The sequence below is a fragment of the Myotis lucifugus genome, unplaced genomic scaffold (assembly GCF_000147115.1).
Source record: "Myotis lucifugus unplaced genomic scaffold, Myoluc2.0 scaffold_70, whole genome shotgun sequence".
Classification (NCBI taxonomy): Eukaryota; Metazoa; Chordata; class Mammalia; order Chiroptera; family Vespertilionidae; genus Myotis; species Myotis lucifugus.
In genome coordinates, this window is record NW_005871118.1 from 3,062,465 (window position 1) to 3,083,999 (window position 21,535).

General features: G+C 41.2%; 1 protein-coding gene across 2 annotated transcripts in view; it reads right to left on the bottom strand.

The window, feature by feature from the left end:
- Positions 1 to 21,535, bottom strand: part of KCNAB1 (potassium voltage-gated channel subfamily A member regulatory beta subunit 1) — a 309,666-nt gene that overhangs the window by 267,947 nt on the left and 20,184 nt on the right. The gene's annotated exons all lie outside the window — the stretch shown is intronic.

The following is a 21,535-nucleotide window of genomic DNA, read 5'->3' on the forward strand; positions in this document are numbered from 1 at the left end:
TGTATCTTACAACTGATGGTATCTTCGACTTGATGAATATCTTATGTCACATATCTAACCAAGAGAACATGGCTTTTACAAAACTCCTGGACTTTCAAATATAGAAGAAACCTTAGAGGGCATCTTGTCTATTCTCCCTCATTTAATAGATAGCAAATATGAGATCCTAAGAGGTCAAGGCCCAAATAATTCAGCTGTTCCACAGAAATGCTAGAACTAGAGTGTCATTTTCCTGACTCTTGACTGAATATTTCACACATCATGTTATACCATAAAAATTCTATGAGTAACACCAATAGGCACTGACATTTTTTTCTTTTGGTTAAAAAGCTATTTGGTTTCAATTTGACTGTTGTTTTTACCGCACATACCAGATCTGTGTAGAAAATTCAATGAATTTTCTTCAAAGTAAGCACCTTTGAAAATTATGCACTTTTTTTTCCAGTGGTTCTGTCATAGCACAGAACATCTCTCAGGTTTGTTTGATGTCATCCTCAGAGAAAGTTTATCTGTTAGAAAATAAAATCAGCCTTCTTGCTTAGAACAGTAGCACTATTACTTTTTAGCGAGCATTTCAGAAATTCTCAGAAATGATTTGATTTTAAAGATGATTATGTTGCCACTGCCATTTAATGGGCATGGGTCAGAGACAAGCTCAGGCCTAATCTTTGTGGATGAAAGCCTCCTTCTTTTCCATCTTGTCTTCCTCCTTTGGTCTCTGCAAAGAGCCTCATATGCCACCCCCTGAGAACAGCCCAGCCTAGGCAGACATCTCAGCCCACACATCCACACCCTCTAGGGAGGAGACCCATAGAAGAGGCTGTGCAGGCCCTCTAGTAGGGAACCCTGGAACTCAGGATATTCAGGAAGGATGGGCCAGACAGAGCAAACAGCTGGATGGGCACATTCCTTGGGTCAAAGGACTCTGCCCTGTTGGGGTCAGTGTAGGGTCCTGAACTGCCTGGGGCAATGCTAGTCATGGTGTCCTGCTGGGACAATCCAAGGCAACCAAGAAGTGCCCCTTTCCTGAATGACTCCCAAACGTTCTGCCAAACTACTGCAAATAAAATAAAAAAGCACTGCAAATATAAACTGGTTCATAAAAATCCTAAAAATTCCTTATAAAGGGTGTCCCAAAATTCACACAAGAAGTAATTTTGATAGAAAACACAGGTTTATAATTAAAAATTGTAAATTTTTTATTGATTCATAAAGTATATAGTATAGGGTTATGTATGGAATAGCATATCGGGTAATTTAGGCACAAAAAACTGGATTATCTTGTCATAATAGCGAGCACCATTAACTGTTATTACCTGAGCAGCCGCATTTTCGAAGAATGGTCCGATGATGCCTCCAGCCCAAAATCCGCACCAAACAGTGACACGTTGTGGATGCATTTGTTTCTCAAAATCACTCGTGGATTTTCTGAACCCCAAATGTTACAATTTTGTCAATTAACCAAGCCATAAAGATGAAAATGAGCCTCATCGCTGAAGATGATTTTGTTCAAAAAATCAGCATCCGCTTGTTGTTGTTCCATAATCCATTCAACGAACTCTATTCGCTGTGTGCGGTCAGTAGGCTTCAGTTCTTGAGTCAATTGAACTTTGTAAACATGAAGATGCAAATCTTTCATGAGAATACGCTGTAGAGAGCTTCTTGAAATGTCCAATTCTTGACCACGGTGCCGAATTGATGTCCCTGGACTCTCAGCAACACTCTCATGAACTGCTTCGATGTTTTGTGTTGAACGACTTGTTGAAGGACCGCCAGAGTGTTTAAGATCACTAATTGATCCAGTCTCCCTAAATTTTTTAATTAATCTCTTCACAGTTGATGAAGTTAAATCGCTATTCCGACCATATTTTGCATGAAAATTGCGAACTATAGCTGCCAAACCTTCATTATTTTTAAAATATTGCTCAACAATGAAAGCGCGTTGTTCTTTTGTGTAGCACTCCATTTTAATAACCCTGAACTGTCAGCTGTCACGCTATCTTTTTTTTTCATTGGCAACACTTTACGGCACAAATGGCGTAAAATTCAAATCTTGCGTGAATTTTGGAACACCCTTACAAAGTTACACAAAAAGCCCAACCTTCTCGAAGAAGTTTATTAGGAAGATAGATGGAAGGGAAGGAAGGGGAGGGGAGGGGAGGGGAGGGGAGGGGAGGGGAGGGGAGGGGAGAGGAGGGGAGGGAAAGAAGGAAAGGAAGGAAAGAAAGAAATCCACATTATTAACCGGTACACCTAGTATGCACCCCTATGTTCATAGCAGCACAATTTACAATAACTACGATTTAGAAACAGCCTAAGTGCCCATCAGAAGATGAGTGGATTAGAAAACGGTGGCACATCTACACAATGGAATACTGTGCTGCTGTAAAAAGGAAGGAATTCTTACCATTTGCAACAGCATGGATGGACCTGGAGAGCATTATGCTAAGTGAAATAAGTCAGTCAGAGAAAGATAAATATGACATGATCTCACTCATTTGTGGAATATAATGAACAACATAAACTGATGAACAAAAACAGATCCAGAGACAGAGAAGCATTGATCAGACTGTCAAATCTCAGAGGGATGGCAGGGGAGGGTGGGGGTAAGGGGGAAAGATCAACCATGGGACTTGTATGCATGCATATAAGCATAACCAATGGATACAGATACCAGAGGGATGAGGGCATGAGAAGAGGGGGGTTAGCAAGGGGGGGGGATAAGGACATATATGTAATACCTTAATCAATAGATAAAATAAAAAAGATAGATGCTTAATTGGAACAAAGATCTTGTCATAAAAGTATTGACCAATTTATTCACACCACATATTCTCTCTACTCATTTCAACTGTACATTTAGTTGAAAGGGGTGCCTGTGCAATAGTGCAGTTACCACAGAAGCAAAGAAACTATTGGCAAAGAACTAAAAGATATTTGATAGCTCTTTAACAGGTTTAAAACCACATAGGAAATAGAGGGATCTCACTGATTTTCATTAATTAGGGTTACTTTTAAATATACCATATACCATATTCTAGTACAATGATAAAAATAAGATATTGGTTTGGGATTGCCTGTTACTTTTCAATCTTACTCTGTTATTGTCTGTCTGGTCCTACCACACAATTTATTTACAGGTTCTTCCATTACTCTTTATTTTCAAATGCATCCTCTGCTGCCCCTGGCCCATCAAAGGCTAAGACCCCAGGGCCTTTGTATGTACTGCAAACTGAGTGTGGGCCTCCCAGGTCATGGGACCTCAAGGAAGGGAATATGTGCCACTTCAACTCTACTTTGTACCATGGCATAACACTGAGAACTTTGTTGGCACTACACTTAAAGTAAAGCTCAGCATATTATTTGCAGTGTTACACTTTCTTGTTACTTCTGCAACTTTATCTTGGCATATTACCTCTACATCAAGTAAGGCCATTTCCCTCTCTCTCTTGTAATATATGCATAGTCACTGAACATCTGCATGTGGGAAGAAATGAGGGAGATGAACTCCAACCCAAAGCTGGGTGATTCCCATAACACCTCAATCCCTAACATCACTACCAGCTTTCCTTTGCATGTGAACACAACCTTAGAATCCCTCACATACCTTCAAGGAACCACTCTGTGACCCAGAGGGGAGGGAGGCTTTCTGAAAACACAGTAAACAAGTTCCCAATTCAGCAAGATTCACAATGGTACAGTAGTCCCTACTTATTCATGGGGATACGTTCTAAGACCCTCAGTGGATGCCTGAAACCTTGAATATGCTGAACCCATATATACTATATTTTATCCTATAGGTACCTATCTATAATAAAGTTCAATTTATAAATTAGATACAGTAAGAGACTACCAATATTAAAATAGAGAGCTAAAACAATATACTGTAATAAAAGTTATATAAATGTGGTCTTTCTCTCTCAAAATATCTTATTGCATTGTATGTACAGGCTGGACAAAGGGATGATTCATGTCCAAAACAGGACAGAGTGTAATGGAATGAGATTTTATCACACTACTCAGAATGATGTGCAATTTAAAACTTATAAATTATTTATTTCTGGAATTTTCCATTCAATATTTTCAGACCACGATTGACCACTAGTAACTGAAGCCATGCAAAGATAAGAAGGGAACTACTATAGTCAAAGGTAAGGACCAATCATTTACGTTTGAAAACTAAAACAGGGAGAGATCATAGATATAAAAAGTAATGTTAAAGACAAGTATAAGTAAAAGTATTCAATATAACAAAACATTTGCTCAGAAGAGAAAAGGCAAATGCAACATAAAAGATCATTAAAGGAGTTACGATGTTTGTTGATAGAGTAAACCTCGTGCTCGGTTTTGTTAGTTAGGAGAGTTCATTCATGTGAAACACAGAGTCCTCTGATTGTGGAGATTGCTACCTCTTCAATTTTCTCTTATTCTGCTCATCTGAACTCTGTCTCTCCTCTTGAATCTCCAGCCTTAACACAGAACTAGACTTTTGGAGCAGGCCTACGACCTACACACACCACTGACCACTCACAGTATCATATGCCCATGTTCACCCGTGACCAGCAAATCCATTCCTCTGCCTGTGCTTAAAGCCCGGGCTACAGTAAACACTGTAGTCACATGTTTGCTTTCATTGAGATCTCCTTTCACATCAAAGAGGTTTTAGACTTCATATCCAGGAACAAAAGTATAAACAGCAGTGCAGCTTTTCAATTCTTCCTACTTAAGCATTTGTAATCTCTTTCTACTCAAAATTCAGGTAATATTCAGAGAAATAGAATGTCTTAAAATATTCAGTGGTATGAAAAGAATAGAATGTTTTAATGGGAAATGTATTGTGAAAGGAGACCCAAGTCTTAGATCTAACTCCAATACTGGGGACTGTGTGACCCAGATCATGCTAAACGTCATCTTCCTGAATTTCAGTAGAGCAAACAAAACCCAGTATAATGTTTTCCTCCCTTAAAAAAAATCCTACCTCCTTTACAGATCTTTTGTGTTACATTCACCCTTCTTTTTCTGAGCAGATAAACAACTTATATATGAGGCATCATGCCAGATGCCATGAAAACGAGATAAATGAGAACATGGTTGTCCCATCCCTGCCTTCAAGTCCAGTGAAAGAGGTGGCCAGGCATACAAATAATTACAACAGAGGCATATTCAAGGGAACAGAACCAATGGGACACAGGTGGGGACGTGATCAATTCTTCTCCAGAGAATTCTGTACCTTCCCTGCTTGGGTACAAAATAATGTGAGGATCAAATGGGGTATTCTATGGCAAAGTACTTTGGAAAGCACACAGCTCTCTTCTCTTCTGGGGCACTCATCTCCTGTCTTCCTTATCTGGTCACATCTAAACTGTAATGTTCAGCAAACTGTCAACAGCCAAGCAGAGGTAGGGTAAGCCATGCTTTATATTTCACCACTTTCCCAGATTAATTCACTGTATTTAGGTCATTGCTTCTGAAAGGCAACCCTTCCTGCAGCCAATGGGTTAAGAAACAGATCTGAGAAGGATCAACACCCAGCACTGACTTTGCACATTAGTATGCATCAGCATCCAACTCCTCCGTCAGAAGACAGGATAGTAAGTGATGAATCACCTTGTAGATCATAAGGTTGTATGCACACTAAATGAATCTTTGTACTATGGCATCCAGGCAACATTTGGCCTTGATTTATAATTCTGTACAAAGTTTGCCATTATTGCAAAAGGGTAATGATATAACAAGATAAAGTTTAATTTATAAGCGCTTTTTCATCTAAATGTCTACACCCATCAAAAGTTGTGGATGGATTTGAACCAACATGAATAAAGACAAAATTCATATTTCTCTTTCCCGAATCACAGGGTTCAGCTGGTGCCAGGAATCTGTTCATTGTGGTAATTTCATCACTGAGACCAAATAATGGTTCTCATTGACTTAAAAAATAACTGGGCATGCAGAATAGCATACATCAAAATGCTCTTCGGTGAGGTTCATTTTGACACCTTCTCCATAACAGAGTTTTATTTACAAGTTACTAAATCAACCCCACTGGCAGGTAGTAATTTGATACTTAACGATTATTATTCCTACACTTTCACCACCAGGACAGCATGGTGGGTGGCCAGACCTTCCCACTATTTGACTTGTCTCAAGATAGGGGGACTATGTAGAAATTTTTAAGTGCCATAATCCACTTGAAAACCTGGAAAAAATACATGAAAGCAAAGACAATCCTATGGCTGCTGAGTCTGAGAGTCTTGCCTTGAGCTGCTATTTTAATACAGGACTACTCCATTGATGATAAAGATGTTCTATAGCTTCACTATCTAACACAGTAGCCACTGGTCTCATGTGGATATTGAGTGCTTGCAATATGTCAATGCTACTGAGGATCTAAATTTTATTTTAATTTAACGTTAATTAACTTTCTCTTAACCACATATTACTAGTGGCTACCCTAGAAGATAGCACAGTATGCGTCCTGTTTTCAAATACAGCTAGATTTCAGTATTAAAAGTTTTATAAACTACCTAAGTATCATTCTTCTACAATTTGTTGCTAACTTCAGAGCACCCAAATTTTGTGAATTCCATAACTGACTTTATAGAATGGTTTTCCTTGTTTTGTTGATCTTGTTGTCGTCTTGAACAGGTGTCAGTCAGTTTAGCTTCCTTTGGCTTAAGCTTGAAGCAGCCAATCAAAAGAAGGAGATGAGGAGTTGTTTTTATTCATTTGGAGCCACAGAATGGGAAGACTCCCAGGCTGATCCAAGGTCAAACTGTTTGGTGAGTTTTTTGTTTTGTTTTGTTTTTTAACACAGGGGTAATAGTTTCTGAAGATGTCAAAATGATGGCTGGCAAATGGCATCACTTCAGAGTCCCAGCAGGAATGATCTGACAGAATTTCAGACACCACACATCAATGAGAGATGGTAGTGGCCACCTATTCAAGTGAGAGACTCCACGTCTTAACATCTGTGGTCCTCTCCAACCTGACTGAACTGAAGACAGATGAATGTCCAGTGAAAACAAGACAACCATCCTCTCCAGACAGTCAGGAGGGAGGAGATTAAAGGCAGCTGCCGGGATGTTTTGGTTTGAGAGTCCTTAGAGCCTTATTAGTGTCCAGCATAATGTGTTGCATGTAGCAGGTGGTCAAAATTATTAGTTGATTGGTTGCATAATTGATAGACCTAAAATTGGGATAAATAGCAAATGTACCTAAATCAAAAAGTAAACAGGCATAGTACTATTGCTACTATTTGTTCCGTCTTTCTTGCTTAACAATATCCAGTATAAATACATGCTAAATATGCGATCTATTCATTTGGCTTCAAGCAATGTTTAGAAAACCACTTTATGATTTCAAGTAATGAACGCACTTCAGATGTGAGTTTTTCAAAGGCTTCTTTTATGTGCCCATCCCTGAAAGTCAGGTTAGCCCAAACACAGTGTTCTAAATGTGCGTCCTGAGCTTTTGTGAATTCTTAGAATGATTTCGATATCTAAATTATGTAAGATCTAAGAAAACTGTGTGAGTCGTTCTTTTTTAAAATAGGCAGTCATGGTTACTTTTACAGATAAATGTAGAAATATCTTGCCAATAATTTTGTACTTATTTTCATCTGGGCTCTCACATACAGATCCTTTGTAGATAATGAAGTCAAAGACCAATCATTTTATGAACAGTGTGGAGCTATGATGCTTTTGTATGTGAACCAGCTTTCATAGATTACGCAGAAACCCCTAAGTAGGTAGAATTAAAACATTGTCAAAGTGTATAGATGGCTATTTATATTCAAAACGAAAATATGAACAAATACCAAAATGCTGGTTAGAGCTAAAATAGGCATGAAATGGAAAAATCCTCTCTCTGACTGGATCCTAGCACACCCATGTTAGGAGGTTGGAAGTCAGATACTCTTTTTTTTATATATCAGTCCTCTGGGAGATCAGGGGGAAGTTGGTGGTGGTGGTGGTGGTGGTGGTGGTGGTGGTGGTGGTGTGTGTGTGTGTGTACAAATTATGTTACCTTTCAGTTTTGCCATCAGTAAAAGAGCTGTTAAGACTAATCTGAAACAAAAAGACAGAGGTAGTAAAGGTTGCATGGCTTTTAAAGGAAAGGAGAAGGTAAGTGATGGGGGTGATAGAGATTATGGAGTCAACCCAAGGGATTTGGGGAGCACTCCCTGGGGAGCCACCCCTATGCCCAACTGGACCATTCAAGGTCTGTTAAAGAGGAGACACAGGCAGCCTCAGAGAAAAGTCTTGAGCTGCTTAAAAGTGATGTATTTGAGGTTACTCGGAGTTAACAAATTATAGTGAAGAGATCATTGCCTCAGGAATGTAGCATTTAGGAGTTGCTTTAAACTCAGATAAGGGAGAAAAGATTTGACTGTGCAGTGGCTCTCTCTGAGGTTTCTTTTCATGTGAATAGAAATGTGGACAATTTAAGTGATTCTGTGCAAGCACTTTAGGGACACAAGAGCCTAAAGCAACAGCAGCTGCTGCAGAGTTCTGCCCCTCTGCCTCCTTCCTGATGCCAGAGTGCCATACCTTAGGGCCCAGTTAAACCAGTGAGCATTTTCCCTTCTACATAATCTCTAAAGTACATGTGGAAATGAAAACCAAAATGCGGTGAACAAAGCTGCACCAGAATACATCCTGCTCCTTGTACCTCCCCAAATCGTCAGTCTGTGCTCTCTTCTCCCTTCCATTCCACTGCCCTTACTCGTGTCTTGAAGCCCTCTCACCTAGATCATGAAAATGGCCTTCTATCTGTTTCTATGCACAACTCTCCCAAAAATACCTTTTTGGATGCAAATTTGATCTTGTCCTTTCTTACCTAAGTATCCAGCAACAGTTTTTCATTGCAAGCTTTTCCAATGATCAACATATTTCTTTCCTGCCTCTTAATCTCTTCTTCCAGCACTATCCTCATCAAGAAGGTCTGCAGGCAAGGAAGAAGGAAGAAAAGAAGAGTAGCTACCTGCTCCTGAGTTCCTACCATGTATGTGCTTTATAGTTGTAATATTATTTAATCTTTTCCATTATCCTATGGAATAGGTATTATTTCCATTTCACTGATGAACAAAAGTGAATGTGCAGAAGGGATAAACAAATTGTGAAAGTCACCCACTTAGTGAGCCTTAGAAACAGCATTCAATCCAGATCTGTCTGTCTCCAAAACTTGTTTATATAATAATCACCTCTGGGCCTTCAAACATACTATTGTCTCTACACCAAATGCTCTCCCAGTTTTGGACCAATTATATTCATCCTTCAAAACCCTATGTATGAAATTGACAATTCTTCAAAGTCATCTCTGACTCTCAAGCAAGCATTCATCACTTGCTCTGCTGTTATGACTGTGTTTAGAACAGCAATATTGCATGTATCTAACTAGACTCTAATTACCTGGTTGACATGGTTCTCTCACCAATTGGACTGCTCTTAAAGTTGCTTAAATCCAGGAACCATGTACTCCCTTGTTATATGTCAGTGATTGGCATAATGCCCAGGCACAACTGTCAATCTTCTTTGATTTGAACAATTCTGTTGTGCAATGAGTAAACTAGTAGATCAAAAGTCTTTGGTTAAGTTCTTAACTAGAACTTAGCAAACCATCTATGTGACTGTTAGGGGATTGCTTAAACTCTTCAAGCCTCAGAAAATGTTATTTGTAACGTTATTGGGAGGTGGGGAAGAGATACTTGATTATCCACGTGTCCTCACAGAGTCTAAAATTTTATGCATTTACTCTTCACACGCAGTCTGTATGCAGAGGGAGAACTACTATAATCAGATGCAAAATGAAACATGGCATTTGTGTAATTGCACTTCCTGAATAGTTGATGGAACCTAACTGTAGTTATTGGGGGAATGGGGGGGGGGGAAATAACCACCTTATAAATAAACCACTTTATGAGTTTTTAATGTGTTTCTTATTAAAAATGCATTACTTTCCATGCTAAATTAAATATCATTTAAAGCCAGTGTTTTCCTTCTTACCTTTAGTTAAATGAGATTTATGCTTATTTTAGTCATGTGATTAAGTAGCATAAGCTGTTGGGGATGTAGATAAATAGAGGAAAATATCCCTCTACATATAAAAAGTCAGAGGATTTTAGAGCAATAGGAGAACTAGGAACCAGATCCAAAGCTCCAGGAATGGAGATAGCACACTGCAATGGCAGGGTAGCCTCATTCCCAATTTCCAGATGACTGACCAACTGGAATCTTATTTCCGTGAGTTTGTTGTCACACCAACTTATGATACATCTGTCTCCTCCAGATGTGATCATTAGAGAATGTGGTTGACAGATGTAGGTTGCCTCGCCATAATCTACTCCCCTCTTCTCATACCAACAATATTCTGCCTCTCCATTCTCAGCCAAGTAGCTGGGGAGGGGTTGACCAAAGAAAGGTTTGGCCCTTTGCCCCAGCTCATGGGAGGTAAACTCTAAGCCCTTGGAATTATTCTACCCAGCAGGAGTGTCTATGTTTACCTGGAGGCCTTGGGCTACACAGAATCAGCTCAACCTCCACACAGGCTGGAGACCAAGGTCAACCATACAGGTGGTTCGTGTGTCTATGTAGCCAATCTCCACTGAAAGCTATGAATACCAAATCTCTGATAAGCTTCCCTTGTTGGCAACATTCCATGCATATTGTCCCACATTATTGCTGAGCTAAAAGTGCTTTCCACATGACTCCATTGGAGAAGACAACCAGAAGTTCTGTGCCTGGTTCTCCTGGACCTTACCTCTAAGCACCTCTTCCTGATGCTGATGCTAATCTGTATTTTTTTTTGTAATAAACCTTAACTGTGAGTATAATGGCTTTGCTGAGTTCTGTGAGTCCTGAGTTCTAGTGCAGCGTTTCTCAACCTGTGGGTCGTGACCCCTTTGGGGGTCGAACGACCCTTTCACAGGGGTCGCCTAAGACCATCAGAAACACATATATAATTACATATTGATTTTTGATTAATCACTATGCTTTAATTATGTTCAATTTGTAACAATGAAATTGGGGGTCACCACAACATGAGGAACTGTATTAAAGGGTCGTGTCATTAGGAAGGTTGAGAACCACTGTTCTAGTGAATCACTGAACCTGAGGGAGGTCTTGGGAAACATCTGAACTTGCAGTATTCTCCTTTACCTTCATGACATTATTTCTTGCTACTCTTCCACTCATCACTTCCTCTTGGCTTCTGTGATGTTTCTCCTTTATATACTCTCACTCTAAGCCTTGATACATGCTGTATCCTCTGTCTGCAGTACTCTCCTCCCACCCCAGGAAAACTTATAGTCCTTTTCATTTCCTACAGATATTTATTCAAATGCCATCTTCTCAGTGAGAAGTATTACAGCCATATTCTCTGACTACAATACTTAAAATTGCAACTGTCCCCTGACACGTATCCTCATCCTCCTTCCATACTTTCTGTTTCTATAAAGAACTTACCTGTTCTGAGATACTACACACTTTATTTAGTTAGTGTATTTATTGTCTACCTTACCCCAACTAGAATGAAATCTTCAACAAAGCAGGGAATTTAGTCTGTTCAGTTCACTACTGTGTGCCAAATTCTTAGATTAGTGTATAACATAGGTTAACACCCAGTAATAGCTCCTGAATGAAAGATAAAATCTGTGTATGTCAGGGAAGAAATAAGCTAAGTGGTTCAAGAACAACAATAAAAATAGATACTTTACTCAAACAACAAAGACTTATTAGTGGTCATACAAAATAACTTCATAAAAAGAGTTCCATTAATAAATTATAAAATATGCATTAGTAGATTTGGCCACATGGACCTGATTTTCCATCTTCTAAGAGAATGTGTTTTGGATCACCCAAAAGTTTAAAGGGGGCATGAGACTAATTATGGAAAATATTTAACCCATATAGAACATCCAGAAACCAAGAATTGGTGAACGTGGAGTCAGAAATGGAAGGTCTTTGGAGAGGAAATAGTTGTGAGGAAGGAGCATAAAGCAGATAGTTGGACTCTGTCCACTGTCATTGAGTCTCATCACTCAGGTTCCTTCAGGCAATTAAACCCACTGAGTAGGAAAACCTACTATCGCCATTGCCCAGTTCCATTAACACTGAGTTGAACAAGTCAGCATCTTTCCCAGGAAGTAGAGTGGAGCCAGACTCAAGTGAGAAGCCCCAAAATGACCTAATGATACCACCAAGGTACCATCCTGCAACTGCTCATCACCAGCTAGAGTTCCTTTGTTGTCGGCCCGATTGTTCCTGGAACAGTCTGATCACACGGAGAACAAGAAGGTCCAATCAGAACTTATAACCGTTCATAATTACTGAGTAAAGAGAAAATCTTCTAGTGTATTTAGGATGATGGGTCATCCAGGAATCCCAACCGGAGGGCTGACCCTCCAGACTTGTCCCTGAATGACACCTAGGTGATATAATGAGATGGTGCCCCTCCTGTGATGAAATGGAAATAGAAGATGATCAGGAAAATAGTAAACTAAAGAGAGCTGGCCAATGGAATTGAAGCACAAAGGGTAGGAGGGGAAGAGCTTGTGATGGGAAGGGGTGGAGAAGGAGAGGCCCATGGCTCCGTATGTGGTGGGTATATAAGCACCATCTCCAAGGAGAAGTGAGAATATGAGTGAAAGCCCCGAGTGTCTCGTACTGGTCATTGTAACTCAGGACCCCACTATGGAGGAAAGTCCAGTGAAGACTCTGGGATTTGAGTGAAGCAAATGAATGAACGAGAAGTGAACAAGATGAATATCTGCAGAGAAACAAAAATAAACTGAGCACATGACAATATGATAAGTATGGTGGCACTTACAAAGGATCTTAAAATCCAAGATTTAAAGACCTATGTCCTGTGGGAACAATGCTGTCTCTAAGCATCACTGTCACAAATAAGGACACTTTGGATGCTTTTAGTAAACAGAGAAAATTAGAAAGTACATTGCAGAGAAACTCTGAATGGAGAGCCTGGTGGAACACGCCCTGTGTCTGATAACCCAGCAGGTTGTCAGCCAGGGAACAGTGAAGGCTTACTTGTCCTACCCCTGCTCAATAATTCACTTATTCAGCAATTGTTTGTTGAGTTCTGCACTAGACACCAGGTTCTGGGAATTCAGCAATTAACCCTACAGATAAAATCATTGCCCTCCTGGTGTTCACTCCAGGGGGAAGGACAGACAATACAGGAATAAACAAGAGTGCTAAGAGGAAAAACAGGAGTAAAGGAGAGAGGGGTTAGTTTGCTGAACCTTACAAAGAAGTTCCAATGAGTATTAACCTTTTCAGAAATCATTCATAGAGGTGCCATCTTACACAATGACCCTCTTAGGAAGCAATCATAGCTCCTTTATAAGCCATAACAGGCTTCTGAACGTATGTATTATCACCATGTGCTGAGTTAAAGAGTGCTGTAAAATTTCAAAAGGAGGGTGAATCAGTGACCTGTTACAGACCCTTCCGATGCTAAAGCAAGAGCTCGGACACTTAATGAGCTGCACATTCTACACCCACACTCCACAGCTGTCAGAGCTTCTATCTCATCCTGCCTTAACAAATGAAAAGGAATATCATGAAAGGAAAAATAGATTAGAGGCAGTTGGGTCTAAAAATATTACATCTAACCCACTCAGAACCTGTGTTTTCCTGACTCCTGGGGCAGCTCAGCTACTCCCACCGCTCCCACCATGGGCTCACCAGAACCTACTGCCGGAACCCACCCTCTTCTGTGCTGGAGCCCGTTTGTAATAGGCCTCTTCCTTTGGCTGCTGCTCCAGCCTCTTAGGATGGTTCCTCGGCCCAGCTCCAAGGGTACCTCGCTTTGGGGCTGGCTAGTCTGAGGCAACTGCGTGCTTGGCCCTGCCTGTCAGTGCCTTACTCCAGTTCCTGGTGACTCTCAACAGCCCACAGATGAATGGATTTATGCAGGTCAATTTTCTCAGTAAGTCTTTGAGGTCCACTTCAGCTTTGGACCTAAAGTACAGGATGAAAGCGTGATGGCCCTTGCTGGGTAACGCAGTCTTTGACACAGAATCGGTAGCAGGAACCGGGAGACCTCAGGACAAGCATTGCAATTGTGCGGCACTACAGCGCCACCTCCCAGCTCAAAGCCGACATTGCAATTAGTCACAGTCCTCTTTCTCACCGCCCTCCCAGGCTAATATTCTGGCCTGAACTGTTCAAGATTGAAGAAAACTAAAAAGACATGACGACAACAACAACAACAAAATACATGATTCTAAACTGGTTCCAGTATTAGTGGAGTAAGAAAATTGCTATAAAGGGCATTATTGTGTTGGCTGACAAAATTGGAATACAGACGGTAGATGAGATGAAAGCATATTATGTAAGTTTAACTGAAGTTGGTAATTGTACTGGGAGGCACATAAGTTGTCTAAAAATAGCTCCTCTATAACCTGGACTCCCACCATTAGAGGTTCATTTCTTTGGATATGACAGAGTTTGAAGATACCCGCAGACCCCAACTTCATTTGGGAAAGCTTTGCTTTCATCTGTTTGAAGAAAAAGGTCTTCTGCTTCATAATTGTTTGAAAGAACATATCTTTATCTGAACATTAACACATCACAAGATGTATAATTGATATCTTAGGGAGCATTAGTTGATAACTAGCTAAGGTCTGGCAAAGGAATCACTGGATGAGAGGCTGAAGTGCTAGGTGTGATGTCCCATGAGAAGTGAAAATGAGCCCTGGGTACAGAGGAGGAAGGGCACCGTCAATCGTCGACCTCCTAATTTGGTGCTGAGCCAGACCGGCAAGATCATGGTTCTCAGAACATTCCTGGATTCTGAGTCGGCTCTGCAAGGCCATTCTGACAACACACACCTTCCAGACTCACCAAATCTGCTCCATCTTAACTGCAAAGGCATTAACAGACAGTCCCTAAAGGAAGACCAAGTATGGGACACATATGCCTTTCCTTTCTCCACCAGCCATCCCCAGAGGTCTACAGTGTGGTTCAGAATCCTGTGCGCTCAGAAACTCAGGGACATAGAAACTTTTCTCTATCAAATATCTGACTAGATTAGGTTATAATAGCACTAGAGGCCTGGTGCATGGATTTGTGCACCAATGGAGTCCCTTGGCCTGGCCTGTGGGGATTGGGCCAAAACCAGCTCTCTGACATCCCCCAAGGGGTCCTGGATTGCAGGAGGGCAATTCTCGGGTGATGCACCCCAAAATCGGGCTCCCTCCTCTCTGGGTCCTGGGTGCGGGTGAAGCAGATTCAGGGCCAACAGTGCCCCAGCAGCAGCCTAACCCATGGCCAATTCCACGAGTAATCAGGCTCCCTCCTCTACTGGTCAGAGCATCTTCCCCCTGGTGGTCATTGCGTGTCATAGCTATGAGGCGAACGGTGGAACGGTCAGACGGTCGCTTAGGCTTTTATATAAATGCCTGCTTTGGGCCGGGGCTTCATACTCAGAATCCTGAGTATGCTGGCCATAGCTTCTTTTTTTTCTTTTAATTATAGAAAATATTCCATGTGGTATCAAGAGAGACACTTCTTAATTTTCACAATCAAGGTAAATATATACACTCAAATTTAAGTTCTGCTCTAGCATTGCCTGGGTAGATTTCTTGGGTTCAGGGTACTGAAGCGTTCCATGTTCTTTATGAAGTAGCGCATTCTAGTGGCACTCACAGGCACTGCAGGGAAATGCAGGAAGAGGTGTGGGGTTTTTTTCTTGAGTAAAGACATATTTGACCTATGCGCCTTAGTCAGAAAGCACAGGTCTCAAAATGCCTATTTTTTTAAAAAATATTTTATTGATTTTTTACAGAGAAGAAGGGAGAGGGAGAGAGAGCCAGAAACATCAATGAGAGAGATCGATCAGCTGCCTCCTGCACACCCCCACGGGGGATGTGCCTGCAACCAAGGTACATGCCCTTGACTGGAATCAAACCTGGGACCCTTCAGTCCACAGGCCGACGCTCTATCCACTCAGCCAAACCAGTTCGGCTCAAAATGCCTATTTTTTATATGAAACTGCTATCAACAATTTCTACGTGAGAAAATAGATTCATTTAATCCAGTGTTGTTTTCAGACCTTGAATTTTCAGTGTTTTTATTATGCCATGTAAACAAAGCAACTTTCCCTCTGGAAAAATCACAAGTGAAAATTTCAAAACTAAACGAAATAATATTTCAAATCCAAGTGGCACTCATCTCTCACTCCCGCTTAGATTTCAGAGCATTTTCTATCTAAATAGAAATTTTTTAAATGTACTTACCAGGTATTTTAAAACTTCTGTTCCAGTCAATAGGAAAAAACATTCTGCCCTGAATGTTTTGTTCTGTTCTGAATGGGCTTCTTTCCCTAAGCCTTCTGGGCCCTCCACCCGCAGCTTATTCAGGTTTCAAGTGATCACATGGGTTTTGAGCCTGAACCATCTGGGTGTCACCCATGTTCCCCCAGAAATGTCAATGCCAGGAAAGCCACAGCCAGAGGGCTCAGAGCAAATTAGCACAGGCCCTGCAACTGACCAAAATTAGGCCAGTCTAAAATAAATCATGTAGACTTTTCTCTTTAATGTAGAAAATACAACCCCTTGCACGGGTAGCATTTTGTTCTAGGCTTTGATTTTCACAGTCACGGCCATAGCTACTTTTCAGGCGGGTCTGAGTGCACCAAGTGTTCCATGATAAAAGTAGGTCATGGGAAGGCAGTGAAAAAAGATTTGGGGGGCGGGGGGGAGAGGTTTTGTGGAGGGGGTACTTTGAGGATGAGCGTACATTGAATTTAGGAACAAAAATAAGTTGCAACTTCCACGCTGTAGCACAGAAAGGATGAAAAGCAGAAAAGGCAGGGGAGGGGCATCTCTCCTGAGTCACTCTAGGGCCCTTGCAGCAACAGTTTCATCCTGGGAGGAAGGGCTCTTTACTTTCATTTTATCGAAAAGGACGTGAGAGACACCCATTGATTGGTTGCCTCCTGCAAGCACCCTACAGAGGCTGGGGAATCTGCAACCAAGGTACGTTTCTGTGACCAGGAATCGAACCTGAGACCCTCTGTCCACAGGCCACTCCTCTAACCACTGAGCAACCAGCCAGAGCTTAGATTCCATTTTAACAGGAGAACTGATGCCTCTAGTCAAAGAAATTCTCCAACACAGTGACCAGCTGATTGGGAGAAGTACCACAGATACAAGTGGGAGTCTTAGCCCTTTCATTTCATTCTGTTTCAGATATTTCTGTTCTAGACCAGTGGTTCTCAACCTTGGCTGCACATTAGAATCACCTGGGAATCTTTTTAAAATCCTGATTTCTGGGCCTCATCCTCTGGAAATTGTTTCTTTGTTACTAATGTTGTGGCCCCACCCCATAACAAAGAAACAGAGGATCAAAGGAAAAGTGGATCAGAGCAGGATGGTGAATGCGACAGCATCCCCAGGAGGGTGTGTGTGTGTGTGTGTGTGTGTGTATGTTGGTGTGGGGTGGAGCGATTGGGGGACTGGGAATAAAAATGGAGAGTCTAAGAAAGCATTGAGCTCGGTTCCCTGCTTTGTATCTTCAGGCTAGTCACCCAACATCTCTGAGCCTCAATTTCCCTCAGATATTAAATCAGAAATTGGAGCAGATTTTCTCTGAGGTCTGTCCCATATAATAATTCTGAGACTTTCCCCACCTCTACTTTCCTTCTTTTATTATTCCCTCCCCACCTTCAGCTCAAGGCTATAAAAAAATTATTTTTTGTTGGCAAATAGCATAACTGGCTATTTTTTTGTTTTATTTTTTGAGAAACGATTGTTTTATTCCATGAACCTGGACAAATCCTGTCACTATAATATATAGCAATATCTGTGTCATCATTACTGGGAAATGTTTTAAGCATAAATACTCTCAAACTGATTGATGTGGTTTCTATCAACTAGTATTTCTTCTATCATCCACCCACTTGCTTTTGGTGAATTATTATTTGATGCCCTGCCATTGATTAATATTAGGGGCTCCATAGGAAAGAGCTCTAGGAACCCCACTGCTGTGTTTACTATACGGATATTTTTGAGGATGTTGTTGATTATACCAGGAAGAAGGATCAAGAGAGAAATTTCTCTCTGATGTCCAGATCAGCGCCCAATACTGAGCACACCTGGCTCGCCTCTACCTCAAGAACTCTGTGACTGCTGGAAGGAGCTCCATTTCCCTTTTCTCAGTTTGGTGCTGCTAGAAAGTGCAGAGCCAAATCCAGGCCCGAGTGCATGGCCTGAACCTGGCATGTTCACTCACCTGGGCTCTCTTCCCTTCCTGCTCCTAATCTTTCTTAGTCTCATTTTTTCCCCTCTTCTATATTTATCTTTTCTGAATTATATGCACTTTGGCCCCTTAAATACCTCTACACACAAGGAGGTGTAAGAAAATAAACAATCAGATAAGGAAATAACCTGTACAACCGAAAGCTTTGTTTTTTATTCCAGGGGTGAGCATACTTCAGCCTGCTGGCCAAATCCAGCCTGCCACTTATCTTTGTATGGTGACCAAGATAAGATTGGCTTTTATAATTTTTAATGGTTTAAGAGGGAAAAAAGGAATATTTGTGATATGAGAAAATTATATAAATCTCAAATTTCCTTATCTGTAAATAAAGTTTATTGGTACACAGCTGTGCCCATTCGTTTACTCATTGTCAATGCTGCTCTCACCCTGCCTCAGCAGAGTTTACAAGCCAGCTTCAGATACCCCACCGCTAGTTGGCGCAGCGAACGTCACAGTGAACGCCACAACATCAGCCCAGCATCACGTGTCTCACTCATTCACAATTGATTTGACATACGAATAATTTGAGTTACGAGCTCCGTCACGAAACGAATTAAACTCGTAAGTCAAAGCCCCACTGTAAATCTCAAATTTCCTTATCTGTAAATAAAGTTTATTGGCACACAGCTGTGCCCACTCGTTTACTCATTGTCAATGCTGCTCTCACCCTGCCACAGCAGAGTTCAGTAGTTCTCACAAAGGTGGAGATGGCCCATGAGCCTAAAATATTTACTCTCTGGCCTTTTACAAGAAAAGCTTGCTGACTCCTGGATGAGACCTTCACTTTACATATGTTTGAGTTCCTCTTGGCTAATTTAGTTTTATGAAATTACTTTAAAGCTGGTGTTTGACACATCCTTCCTTACTCAGCCTAGCTATTTTATTTTGTGTGCTATGTCTATAAATTTACTTCTCAGTGCACTTTAACCTTGACCCAAGCTCCTGAGTACTGTCTGGCTCAGAATTCGGTATAATGTAATAAAGACAATTAAGTTTCAGCCACTTAGAAATAACTGAAGGACCCTCTTGAGTGACTATTTTATAGAAACTAATAAAATGAATCCACAAAAACTTCTATTTTCGCTGAAAATTCTAAGCCAACAGAAGGATCTACACAGCAACTTGGCACTTTTCACAACACGTTCAAACAATTTCCTCCAGTTTCTTTTCAGCTGATACATGTGTTTGCATATTTACTGATTTTTTTTCCCTCTCCTGGTCACCCTTAGTTAGAAATATAACCATGTCTCCATGGAAACACAGCATAATGCTCTATCACAGATGATCGAAGGACCTGAGCAGCTGGTATTGGGCTGAAGGCTGCAATGGCTTCGGACCAAATTAGGAAGAGAAAGCAGCTTACCCAGCTCTTCCAGGCCTCTCACAATTCTAAAGCCCAGCATGGAAACCTACACAGATTGTGAACTGCTGAGAATTTTTTCATTCTTTCTTTTTCCTTCTGCAAATATTCTCTTATCTATTTCTATGTTTCATCTATAGGGGGTGTTCATCCCCTGCTCCTAGAATGAGTGACAGAGTCTACAGAATAAGCAGGAAGGGAACCTACATTTACTGCGTGTTAGGCACTTCGATATCGCAGCTGGCCCAATGTCACAAAGTTGGTAAACATAAAAGCTGGGATTTGAACCTGGTCTTTCCAAAGTCCACTCTCTTTCCACTACACGTGGGATAATACCCTTGCAAAGAAGAAGGTTATGGGACATACAGTTTGAACCAGGTCTTTGAACAAAACCAATGGTCTTGAGGGAAGATGGAAATCAACATAAAGATGTTAGAATATGAAAGTTACCTTCTCTCCTAAATCCCAACTATGTTTATAAGAAGTCAAGGTCAAAAGCTAAGTTATGGAGGAACCTAAAGAACCAGGATTCTCTTCCCCAACAATCCCTCCCTAATGCTTAAAGGGGGATGTTTTAAATAGTGTTCATTAATAAGTGCCTTGAAAGAAGAATAGACAAAGTACTATGGAATTTAAAGAAAGGAGACGTGCTTCAAGTTGGGGGGTGGAGAGGACGGGGATGGAGGAATGCATCAGGGGGAGATGGCAGAGCTCAGCAAGGTCATCATAATTCACGGCCTTGGCTGTTCCTAGGCCCAATTTAACTGCACTTTTCTTTCCTGAATTTCTGATCGGGGCCAACAACCTCTTACGTCCCATTTCGTCTTAGAGTTTGATCTAGTGGTATGCGCGCTTGCCCATGAACTTGTCTCTCTGTGTAGGACCTGGTATCCTCAAGGTCACAGAGCTTGCTCTCCAGGGCATTATGAAGAGTCACATCACAACTGGACTCTCACTCCGTGGATAGTACGGTGCCTCAGAAACCAGGCTGGGGATGACTGCTCCCCTCGAGCAGGTGGGCTCCTGGCCCCCAGTGTCAACGAGGACACCTTTGTGGTTTGAAGACAGTATTCCTCTGCTTCATAACTGTTTGAAGAACACTGTCCTAGAACATATCTTTGAACATTGGGACACAAGATGTGTAACTGATATTCACACCAGGACTCCTGAGGGAAAGAGGCCTGCCCTTTGGAGGTTTACCCGAGTTCATGCTAACACCACGCATCCTATGATAAAGATGAAAAGAGAGACAGTCCCTCCTCACCTGGTCTATATTCTATCACTGCCATCATTGAGGGTCAAGGAAAACATGGAGAAGACAGTGAGAGACTGTGGAGAGGCAGAGAAGAAGGAAGCTCCTTTTTGTGGGGGATGGATTCAGGACAGGGGGTATATGGAGCCACAGGTTCTCCTGAAAAGATGACTAGATTCTTCTTAGGCTCCATATAAAAATTCTCCTTTTTGTTAATCTTTCACAGGATAAATGATGAGATTGGAAGTTGAGAGAATAACCAGTAATTTATCTTGGGCTACATTGATAAAAAGCATGATGGGGTGGGCTGTCCTATGTTTATATGTCCTAGAAACCTAGAAAATTTCATTCCCCTTCTGCATGAGCCCTTTATTGCATAAAAAGTCTGCACTCTGTTCTCCGGAGAGAAGCTATCTCATTGCAAACTGCTTTATTAATCACATTAGCTGATAAACTAGAGTACTAGCTACTGCATTAAAATTGACCTTTAGGTTATAGAAAATTGAAATGATTGGGGACAGCTTGTCCATGCAAAACAATCTTATTCTGTGAAGCAGAAGTTTTGACCTGAGCTACAACAACTGGTCTTTACAAACGCTATATTTTCTTTTTCTTTTTTAAAACATTCAGCACCCTTGTCCT